The following is a 12359-nucleotide window of genomic DNA, read 5'->3' as shown; positions in this document are numbered from 1 at the left end:
AAGAATCCTGTGATTTATTTAAAGACTTTCTAATCTGAAGATGATCTATTGAAGCTCCGCTAAAGGAAAATGCAAATCTGTATCTTTTTATCCTCTCATATTAATTTCTGGAAGAGAAAAAAAACCTGCAGTGCTGTAATTACTTGCATATCCTTATTGTTATTGTTTGTATCAGATGCTGTGAAAATCGGAGAAAGCGAGAGCTGTGAGCTGCTGACTCGCTATCAGCCGCTATCTCTCTCTGCCGCTCTGTCAGCCATTAGCCTATAATTTATGCTTTCACACTCTCAAGGCCTCATGTGCGTTGCAGTGGCATTGCTGTATGCCAGAAAGTTTTCGCTTTCAGTCTGTTGACGGCTGTACATTGACTGATAAACAGAAACGCTGACAAATTGAGTGCTCGCTCACGCCCACTGCAGGTGTTCAAACAAAAAAATAAGTAAAATAAAAATGGGAATAAAAAAGCTCCCGCTGGAGAAGAGGTGTGAATTAAACTCCAGTACAGTTTGGTATGAAACGTGATACACTATTAAGTGTCTTAAAAAAAAAAAAAAGGAGAGAGAGAGAGAGAGAGAGAGTCTTTGAATGTGTTCTCATAATAGACAGTTCAAACAGACATCCCTGACCATCTAATTAGAAAACTGAAACCAAAGAATGAATATAATAGTGATACATCCGGATCTGCCTCTTGGAAGAATTTAAATATTTCAGGCCAAGCAGAGAGACGGCAGTATTGTCAGAAGTAAGTATCTGAATGGATTTTACAGGCGTGGGGGCCATGAAACTGGCTCAGCATATAGGAAATTTAGAAAGAGCACAAGTAGAAAGAAAACACCATATATAGTTGTTCAGTATACTGAAATTTATTCCACGCTGTCTGCTGAATAGGCAGCACAGTACATCAATAACAAATTGAACTTGAGGTCAGGCATGGAACTTCACACATGACTGCGTCTTCACATAATACATCTGAAGTCTGTTTTATCCAACCTTGGGTGCAAATAATCCCTGCAAATTAATTTTCATCATATTCTTTTATTTTGAAATGCTACTGAAAACACTGCACAGAGGGAAGGTCACGGTCTATGTAGGATTTCTTGCGCTTTTATTTAAATTCCTAGAAGGCCATATTTACCATACTGAGCATAACTCTCTAGCACGAAACCCACATTTTCTCATCAGTGTCTCTTGATGTGGCCCGAGGCCGTGCTCCTTTTCATCACTGAGCTGTTTTTAACACACTGCAGAATGAGAGTCCGACTCCAAATTAGTGTCCTAAATCCAAACTCATTAACTCTCAAAGCAAATAAATCTGTGCCAGAGCGTCTACGATCTAATGTGTGTTTGAGATTATGAGCATTATAATTCAGCCTTGTTTATTTGGTAATCTGTCTGTGTGAGGATTTGGGCAACAATCTTCACAGTGTCTCGGTCAGGCGGCAAGTGAATTCAAACAGTTTAGCATCAGCGGAGAGGTGCAGGCCGCGCTGTCACAGACAGCAGTGAACTGTAGTTTAAGAGCCGAATTTTTTCCTGCAGTTAACAGACAGATGATGATGTCTTCAATTTTCCTTTGGGAAATACCCATGTTCTTATCAGTCTATTGATTTGTGCTGGGGGTTAAAACGGCCCATGGCATCTGCAGCCACATCAATACTGACACTGAGACAAAAATTATTTGTAATATTTTCTGTGTTAATACGCAGAGATTATCATTCTAATCTGTGCACTTAATCTTTGGATCATAATCCAAACTCTTGCCTGTTATTCCATGTTTTTGTCGTCTCAGCTCAGGATTATTTTTCTTTTGTAAAATTCACAAAATTATAAACAAACAGTGAAAACAGTAAAATGATGCAGCTGTTAACTCAGTGTATTTTTTTCCACCACTTAAAACCTTCTTTATTTATATTTGTAGTGTAAGTCAACTCAAAATGAGTCATTTGTATGAGTTTACAATGAAGCATCCAGACGAGGGCATGAAGGGAAACCTCCCAGCATGCACTGGGGTAAAAGACTGATTGCCGTAAGTCTCATTTTCTGCGTGGTCCTGCGTTGTTACCGCCACCCGTTTCTGTTGGTGTGTTTGTTTGAAGCAGGTCCAGCCCTTTGAACGTGAATGTCCGTGACTGACTGAGTGACAGAGTTGATAGATCACGTTGCACCATTGGTCAGCCGGCAGAATGTGGATTTGCCTTTGCTGATTCAAAATGAATTGGCGCAAACAGTTTCAGTTAGGTGGGTGTTTACAGACTGCAGTGTTGCCAAGATATAGACACTTTTCTTTCTTTCTTTCAAAAAGGCACCTAGCAAGAAATCTAGCGACTTTTTAGACAAACAGTAGCTACATTCCACTGAAGACAGTTGCCAGTACTGCCCCACGAGTTTAGCAGAGCAGTGGCGTGGATGTTAATATGTATTCTTAATTGATGGCGTTTCAGTCACTACTTCAAACTTGCTCCATTTTCTGACAACAGAAACAGAAAAACATGGAAAGCAGAACAGCTTCATGAATTCGGCTGTATTAAACCACACAAATGTTTTAAAACACATACAAATACTCTGATTTGATCAAGAATTTATCTATAATACAATTACCTTGTTAGAAATTCTATAAAATGACATTTTAACAGTGTGATATTGCTGCTTTCAACACTTCATCTAGCAAAGCTCACATCACATATTCTGTCCAGGCTGAACATTTATCGTTATAGCAGCTGATAAGTAGCAATTCCTGTTATGAGAGCGATCAATAATTGAAACAGGCGGATCACAAATATTGTCATGTCTGGAGAAGACGCTTTAGACCACAAACTGTCCATTTTATAGAATCAATTATTGATCTTTTGAGATGAGACAAAGAAAATGATAGAATAGATGAAAAACTATAAATGTTACATTTGGTGCTTCATCTGAAAAAAGGATCAAAGAGTCGAAAATAACAGATTATTTTTATTCTTACTCTATTTTCCTGTTTAGTGCAATGAGGGCTGTAATAATATTACTGTATTGATGCTGCATTGATCTATTGTGGAATATTTCCTCAGTCTGTCCTCTGCCACACACAGAACTGAAGTCAGGCTCAGCTACAGGGCGGGTTGCCAGTGCCTTGCTCATTGGTGCTTGAGTAGATCAGGAAGTGGAGGTGGACCAGACCCTCCAGTCTAACAATGGGCTCTTTGAACGCCAGGCCACCCTGCTCCGCGACATGCTCATTTGGCTGCGGGAGCCCGTTAAACAGGACCTGTGGGTGTCTCGGGTCAGACCCCGGGTTGGGAAGCACTTCGCTAAAAACAGACCTTCCACTTCCCGCACAATGAATTGGTCTTAATCAAGCAGTATAATGGCTGCTGGGGGCCCCTCGTCTGTGTCGGGGCCCTTATTCGTACAGGCTAATGGGCGGAGACCTGTTTGTGTGCCTTTTTTGAAATCCTCCCCGGTCCCCGCTGTGATGCGTACTGCAGAAGTAGGCTGGGGGCGCACACACGCTGCAGCGCCACGCACCACACACACACACACACACACACACATACACTCACACTCACACTCACACACACACACACACATCAGTCGAGATTGGCACAGAGACGCAGCGCCACGACCACTCCGATCAGTCTGTTGGGTACGGGCTGCTGAAACTTGTGCGCAGAGACAGAGAGGCGGAAAGATCCATCCAGCTCGTCCTAGATAGTGGATAGTGGATAGAGGATTTTTTTTCTTTCTCTCCCTTTTCCCCTTTTCCCCTCCTCCACCTCCTCCTCCTCCTCCTCTGGTTTCGCGTTACAAAGCCTTGGGAGGGAGTTGCGCGGAGAGCCAGTCTCTCTGTGTAGAAACTGAATGACAGGATCATATGGCTCGATTTGCTTTAGAGTCGAAACATTTAAAATAATAGAGGAACGAAGGGGAGAGAAGTGAGAGACCGTGGGTGAATTCGTCAGAAAATTGATGAGGATGTGGAATAATTCATAACTCCGATTCAAAAACAAACCCGAGATAACGGAGAAAGAAGAGAGAGGGGAGGAAAGGATACTGGATCTGTCGTCAGAGGAAAGACGGAGAGGAAAGCGCAGGACGCGTTGCCTGTAATCATCACCACCATCACCGTAATCATAAGGTAAGTTTGGAGCCGTTATTTATCGCTATGGAGGCTGCGGTGCTGTGAGGTGGCTCGATTAAAAGTAGACGAAGGAGGCAGAGGTAGAAAACATCCTCATCCCGAGTCTCCGGATCTCCAACTGTTGCCACGAAGCCTCCCCTGTTTTTTTCTTCTTGGGAATAAGACGCTTTGAGGTACAACGTGTTGTCTTGACAGATTATTTGAGGTGTTGTGGGGTTGTCCGTCCGGGGCTCAGTGTGGTGCAACTTTATCTCCTTTTCGCGCAGTGTAAACACAGCGCACTGCAGTCAGGATCAGCTGGAAGGGAATCAAGTCCGGGGTTTCACTGTAGTCGGTATATCTACATTCACTGCTCCACAATCACAGTCCAGTACTGTATATACACTGTCTAATCTGTGCTGTATCATACTTATGATGCAGTGCTGCTGCCAGAAAAATCACTTCATATTTTATTAGTAGCCTGTAGGTAACATCTGTAAATCTGGAGTGTGTGTGGTGTCCTGTAATGAACTTTTAGGCTGCTTCCTTTGCTTGATAGTGTTTCAAATTTTCTGTGACATCTTTATAATATCCCTGTAATATTCCCAACTTACTTTGTGACTGCTGTTGTCTGCCCAAACTGAGAGTTCACAGTTTATAGTTGAAGTACTTAAACAGATGCATGGCTTTAGAGTTCTCCGGCATCCTACTCTAAATGTACGTGGAGGTTTAAGAGTTCATTTTCATACAGCAGTTGTAGGTGTCATATGTGACAGCCCTCATCCACCCCCGGAGCCATAAAAGCAATGAGTCCCTGCCTCTATTTCCCGCTTGCTCAGCTGACACTCAAAAATTAAGCTCTTATGGTGACAATAATCCACTGACTTGAGATATTACTTTGGAGAGCTTTTCCTCCTTATTCCCCCTCCTGATTTTTTTTTGCCTTAATGAAGTAAGCATTAGTTTCAGTTGAGTGATTATTGTAATTACTGAGGAGGAAGAGGGGGCAGGCATACACGCTGGACAGTGAGCAAGGGGAGGTGGGTGGTGGTGGTGGTGGTGGTGATGGTGGAGGGGGGGGTCTGACTGTTTTTCCCTTTTCTGTTTTTTTTTTTTGTTTTTTTTTACAAGCTGGATGGTGCCACTGCCAGTTAACTAACAGGCAGTACAGGGGGAGCACGGCCCTACAAACTGAAGACAGTAAAGGTTGTGGGTAAGTCAGAGGAGTCATGTTATTGACATGTGGGATGGAGGAAGTGGTGAAGACGTCTTTATATGAGCGTTATTGTACTCGAGGATCCACGTACTGCTGTGATATTTGCACAGTTTTCTCATAAAGTTTGTCTTAGATTTCTTTTTCATAACATTCATTAGCAGGTAGTTCTGTGTAGCTGTGTGTGTGTGCGCGTGCGTGTGTGTGTGTGCGCGTGCGTGCATGTGTGTCACCGTGTCATTTGCAAAGATTAATGAAAGTGACATCCTGGTAAAATTTAGCATTAGCACTGAGCTGCAAGTTGACATTTGCAGTGTAGCGGGATGTAGCGGAGGATAATCCTACCGAAATTCACTTGACTCACTTTTTAATTTGTGAAATCAAGTTCACAGACCTTTAAGAATACACATAATCCGTCATATAAACACACAGAGTAGATTATACAAAACTGAAGCAGGCTACAAGGAGAGATGTTTGAAAACCAATTTGGTTGTTTGAAGGATTCCTCCTGATCTGCTTTATTCTGACTCCGGAAAAAAAAAAAAAAAAAGCCTTAGAAATCCAGTTTTATCCAGGGCAGTTGCAACAAAGACACACACACAGAGGCACACACACACACACACACACACACACACACACACACACACACACACACACACACACACACACTGCAGCCCTATGGCCCCAGATGTTAATACCTCCATTGAGAGAGCCACAGGACTCCTGCCGACTCGATCTCTTCATTGTCGGACAGACAATGGACTCCACATCCTGATGGCCAGCCTCCTTCCCATCTTCCCTCACACACTCCTCATGCTCTGCACACACACACACACACACACACACACACACATATATAATTAAGCGGCACACAGTCAGGCATACAAAGAACCACATGCATCACATACACATGCAAACAGGCATGCTTAACAGTCAGGCTCACGTGCAGATTCACATACAACATGCAGTTTTTTAATATGAGTCTTTTGGTATTTGAGTGTAAGTTGGGCGTCTGTTGTTGTGTGTGTGTTCCTGCAGCTGTTCATTTCACTACAGGGCTGTAACGATTGTTTTCATAACAGATGAATCTGCTGGTGATTTTCTCCAAAGATGGAGTCATTGTTTTGTCCATAAAATAAAGAAAATGTCCATCAAAGTTTCTAAGACCTCAGGTGACATTTTCAAATGCTTTGTTTTGTCCAAACAAAGATGTTGAATTTACTATCAAATAAACCAAAGAAAGACTGAAAACCCTTAATGGAAAAAGTGCCTCAAACGATGATCAATTATCAAAATAGTTGCATTAGTTTTCTGATTAATCAGTTAATTACCCAATCCCTTCAGCTCTCCCTCACTATCTGTGTCAGTGTGGGTGTTTTCACGTCTTCGTGCATGTGCGCACATATGTGACATAAACTGTGTGTTTTGACACTAAAGGGCCAACGTTGCATCACAGCCGTTACATCATCACTGCACCAGATGTCTCCTGTCTGACTCTGCGTTTGTGTGTTTGTGTGTGTGTGTGTGTGTGCGTGTTTGTGTGTTTGTGTGTGTACAATTGTCATCTCTGTGTCACATGCATCACGTCAATGCAACAGATCCTGCGAGCCCACATGGCGAGCAGCTGAATGCACGGTAAACTCCCGAAATAACGGGATGATATCTGATTATGCAACTCAAAAAGCTTCACACACAGGAACACACACTTAGACCATTCAGCCCGCGTTCATGGTGGCTATGGTGTTGTGAGAGCGTATGCATCTCAATTCGCTAACGATAATGTATTTTAGATGGTGGGAGAGGATTTTTTTTTTTTTTTCACATCCTTTGCTGAGCAACAGTTGATGTGCCAGCTTCCCACATGAGACATTTTTGCAAAACATCCTTTTCATTCCACCGACGATTTAATTCCAGCAATATCTGCTTTTCTTTTCTCTCAGAAATCTCCTTTAGAAGCAGATTTGCTTTTGTGTTTGCTGGTTCAAACTGGTCTGTGTGTTGAGCTTCCTGCTAAGCTGAGGAGAGTTCACGACTCTGGCCATGCCCTCAGTGTTCTGATGCTGCATGGAGAGAATTGTCCTGACTCGTTTTTAACACTTCACAATGTGCGTGTTTGTGTGTTTGAATATGTGTTTGTGTTGAGCATAGATATGGTTCATGGCAGAACAGATGCAAGGTCTGGAGAGCTGAAACAGATGGGTGTTGTGTGTGTGTGTGTGTGTGTGTGTGTGTGTGTGTGTGTGTGTGTGTGTGTGTGTGTATGCTGGAGGCGAACAGCGGGAGGCAGGGTCTGGCTGAAGAGGCTGATGTTTAGAGAAGAAGGGAGGGAAGACGCTTGTTTACAGGAACATGATGGTGAATGGACTCTGGTGGGGTGCAGGGTCAAACTGATATAAACCTTGTGCTTTCAGTGTGTATGAGCCTGCCATGTTATTGTTATTCGTTAATTATCAAGGACTCCTTTAGCTATAGAGACAAAGACAAAGTAGTGTGTGTGTGTGTGTGTGTGTGTGTGTGTGTTTTCAGATAGACTTTTATATGTGCACAGCTGCGGACTAAAAAATACACTAAATCACACACATGAACACAGAAATATGAGTTGTATTACACGTTATGATGTCACTGGCACATTGTTCATGAATTTTGTGTGAAAGTTGTAAAGTTGATTGAGAAAACTCGGGTCTTCATTTCCTTTTCTAAGTTTTGGCCAAAAGACCAAAAACCATGAACTTTGTACCTTCCTCTAACTGGGATGTTGCTACTTGTCGTTCCTCCCTCTGTTACTGTGATGTGCCTTTATTTCTCTTTGCCTTTCCTGTAGAGGATAAATGTGCCCTTTGTTTTTTTGGGATGTTTCATTGACCCTTTCCCCTGTCCACCATCTGCTGTTTTGAAAAAGTGTTATCTCAACTAGAGGAACAGTGCCCTCTACTTCACCTGTGCCATAAAGCAACCTGTCTGTGTGATATAAATCAATACAGGAGGAAATGCACTGGACAAGAAATTATAAACATTACACTTTCACCAATTTGACAGCACATAGAGAACATACAGAAATGCACTGCAAAACTAAAATCTGATGAAGGTGATCAATTTGCTGAAGTTAACCACCTATCGATAATAATGTTGGAAACAATAATGTTTTAGCTATTAAAACTCTGTGATTCTGAAAATTATTGCAGATGTTTGCTACACACCTAGCATTAGCATTTTGCTACTTTCTAGCATGTTCATCAGTTTTGAGCATTTCCCAGAAATTTCTGCAGTGATGTGTTTTGTTGTGTCTTATTTCCATACTACATATTACATGTAAGTGCCAAACAGCATGTGCCATATAGTAGTTGGCTAATGTGATTCAGTGGGCACCAGTCAAACTGATTTGAAATGTCACTGCCAAATTATCTTCACTAAGAGAAATCAAAATGTTTTATTATTATGAATATTTTCATTATTTTTATTTTACTTTATTTATTTTTTTTAGCTGTCTCCTCACCACCGGCAATTAATTACTTCCAGCTGGGAGCAGCACCTCTTTTTCTTTGTGCATTGCACTGTGGGACATCAAAAGCTGAAAAATAAATTTTGTTCAGTTTGCATAAGAGACTTGATATTGTCACATTTCTACTGTGAACACACAACATGCTAAACTCACGCTCAGAATGAGGACGTATTACTTGCAGTGTGTTTGCTGTATTTGCAAAGTGTTTGTTCACGTTGCGTACATGTTGCGAAAGTTGCGAAAGTTGCGAACGTGCTTCCCAAGCTGCCTTTGTTATAGTCACGTGTTCTTGTGCACAGCCGATGTGACACGTTGATGTTTGACGATGTTTCTTCATTTACTCGTGTTTTCTTTACTTACATTTATATCACAGAAATGTTCATTGTCGCAATTTTGATGCTGCCATAATTTATTGATGTTACAATGTCAGAGAACAAACTCTAAATATAGAATGCAAACTATAACAAGCTGAACCACACACACATACACACACACAGCACATCCTCAAGCCCCCCGCCCCTCTCAGTGGCTTTAAGGCCTGTTGAGAAGTTTCCGTCAGGCACTGAGGATGGATCCAGAGGGTTTTGGCAGCAGCTGTGGTTGCAGTTGTTCCGAGACGAGAAGCTTTTGCTCTTCTGCAACTTAGCCTTCCCTTTGAGCTCTCTCTCTCTCTCTCTCTCTCTCTCTCTCTCTCGCTCTCTCTCCATCTCACTCACTTACGCAGACATATTTTTTTCCTCTTCCGCTCTCTCACTCGTTTCGGCTCAATACGAGTAGCATAATGAGGTCATTTTTGCATTGCCAGAGTGTCAGAAGTTAACACTTATGTAGCTCAACTTTAATTGAACAGACAAGTGCATATTCAGCCTATTGTGAATGAAAACTATGCTACTATAGAGGAAAGTAGAATAACCCTTTTTGGTGGCTTTAATAGTAGTGCCAGTACCCAGAATGCCCTGGGAGCAGCCATTAGGGAGCTTTCTCTCACTTCAATTCAGCTAAATTAAAAAGTGTTTTTACCATTATTTTCAAAAATTAACATTATTGTTAAAAATTGATATATAGATATATATATAGGAGAGAAAAAGAGAGACAGAGAGAGAACACAAAGCAGTAATAAATATTTGTCACCCTCCATGAATGATGCAGCCCCCCTTTGGGGCAATCAATAAATAAATAAGCCCTGAGGGGGGAGAAGTGTTTCCAGGAAAGTCAGAGTGGTGGAAAATCCAATATGGTGCATACTGATGTTCCTGGAGGCAAATCTGTAGAGCAAGTATAACTGGATGCCTCAAATCTTTTCTCTCTTGCGATGTGGAAGTTTTGTTTATCGGAGCTTTTCATTCTGACCTGTAATTTCCCCTCTGATCAATGTAATTTCAAAAATGTCAGAATGCAGTGGTGAGAGGCATCACCCAAATCTGATTACTGTTGTCTGAAACAAATGGACGAACAGACGGAGAGCAATCCATCGCTCCCCGCCATGACATAAAGGTGTGTGCTTTTCTTCAGCTCAACAAACTCTCCATCTGCCTTTATGAGACTCGCTCGGAGAGTTGGAGTCCTTTAGAAGAAGCTCGGTGGAGGTGCTATGGGTGGCTCCAGTCCTCTGCATTATTTATGAGTAGTAGAATAGAGGTAGAGGAGAGCCCTGACCTGCTTGTTTGTTACCAGCTGACCACTTTTGGCCATCTGCTGTCCGCCAGCCTCACGCTCTCTCTATTTCTGTTTATCTCTACCTCTCTCTCTCTCTCTCTCTCTCTCACTATCTATCTATCTATCTATGTTGCTTTGCTCTCTGAATGAATCTATCTATCAATAACTGGCTCTCCATCCAGGTTTTTATGTAAAACAGGACATGCAGCGTCAGAGAGGTTAAATGGATTTTTGTGCTTGCTTGAGGTGGAATAGGGTTCTGTAAAAACAATGTCATACCAAGAGATGCCAGCACAGTGTTTGTGTAAGTACTAACATACACACATGACATTAAACTTAAGATGGATTCAAGACACTGTTAGCTTAGCTTAGCATAGCATAAAGACTGAAAGCAGGGGGAAACATGTAGCTGCAAGCAAGCTAACTTCCTGGGTCCTGCACTTTTCTGGCCTGATAAAGACAGATATGAGAGTGGTGTCAAGTGTATTTCCCAAAATGTAAAACTAGAGCTTGAAACAATTGATTAGTCAAACCACAAAAATATTATGTGCAACTGTACTGATAATCAATTAATTTCATTTAATAAATTTTTTTTCTGTTTGTTTTTTTGCCAAACTATTGATTTGAGCTTCTCACTCGTGATGATTTTCTCTGCTTTTCTGTTTCACTGTAAAATGGATCATTTTGGGTTTTAGACTCTTGGATAAAACAAGACATTTTTGATGACATCTATCCACTATATAGACCAAACAACTTTTCCGTTAATTTAGAAAAAAAATCATCTGATTCATCAATAATGAAAATAATCATCAGCTTCAACCCTATGTCAAATTATCCCTTTAAGCGATAAATGAAATGTTAACTAATGAGCTTTTAGAGCCGGATCTTTGTTATCTTTGTACTGAGTGAGACGACCAGGTCTCCCCCTGCTCTCACTCTTTATGCTAAGCTAAGCTAACCATTTCCTGGCCCCAGCATATGAAACGAACAGCTATGAGAGTGGTGTCGATCTTCTCATGTGACTCTTGGCAAGCAATGAGTTTTCATATTTCATTCTCATCATTAAATCATCGTTTGAGTCATTAAAGTTCATAGTCATTAAAGTATAGTGTCATTAAACTCCATAGTATCTGCATTTATGCAGTAGTATCCGTCTATGTGTCGCATCCTCGGCCATGCAATGTGCTTTTCCAATCCTCTAACTGATTCAAAGACGGACTCCGGGAGAAAAATCTTCATTATATTTGATACTTGTAGCAATTTCCTCTTTAGATAGCATCTTGACTCATCTTTCCCTTTTCATCTTGTTTCCTGTGTCTCTTCTTGCTTGGCTTTGGTTGAAATTGTAAAGCTGGATTGGAGAGAGACAGTAATATGCTCAGCCAAAAACCAACTGTGTTTCGGGGGCACCATGTAAGGTATTTAGTATGTTTCACCGAGGCCCCCGACGAGCCTGTTCATCAGCTGCTTGTTGTTTTGTTTGTCGCGACTCAGCAGATGTTTTCTGGCTCAGTTGTCTGCACTGTGTTTTGTGTACAGAGGACCGCTGGAATTGTTCTCTTTTTTGTTATTCTGGGTTTGGTGACATGTCAAAGCTGTTTCGCCCCAGTGTGAATGCGGAGCTTCCTATTGTTTACTCTCAGTGACAACATTGCCATGTACTTTGCATAGAGTATGTTTATGCATATTCAGCCCCTGCTTCTTGCTGTTTCCAGGCAATATTTCCTGGATAGTGTAAATGCAAATATGTATGCACGAGCAACAAAAGATAACAGTAAAAAAAAAAAATACTGGTGCATCGACTGGGTATCTGAGATTGTGTGCATTAATGTGTGTGTGTGTGTGTGTGTGTGTGTATGAAAAATGATGCAGATGAAATGAGCGGGGGGGGGGGG

The 12359-nt window shown here is 41.6% G+C and overlaps 1 protein-coding gene across 3 annotated transcripts in view; it reads left to right on the top strand.

The window, feature by feature from the left end:
• Positions 1-3562: 3562 nt before the first annotated feature.
• sema4c (sema domain, immunoglobulin domain (Ig), transmembrane domain (TM) and short cytoplasmic domain, (semaphorin) 4C) overlaps positions 3563-12359 on the top strand; it is a 98521-nt gene continuing 89724 nt past the window's right edge. The window contains exons 1-2 of one of the 3 annotated variants that reach the window (XM_087171597.1): positions 3564-4114; positions 5228-5309. The gene's annotated coding sequence lies outside the window, so the exon portion shown is untranslated. Of the gene's footprint in view, positions 4115-5227; positions 5310-12359 lie in introns of all 3 variants that reach the window. The other 2 variants (XM_087171599.1, XM_023397690.2) reach the window with 2 other exon arrangements.

This window comes from Seriola lalandi, unplaced genomic scaffold, assembly GCF_002814215.2.
Source record: "Seriola lalandi dorsalis isolate HSWRI2012SDOR001 ecotype SW California unplaced genomic scaffold, Sedor1 jcf7180002054883, whole genome shotgun sequence".
Taxonomy (NCBI): Eukaryota; Metazoa; Chordata; class Actinopteri; order Carangiformes; family Carangidae; genus Seriola; species Seriola lalandi.
Note: the sequence above shows the minus strand (reverse complement) of the source record. Positions and strands in the feature narration are given on the sequence as shown.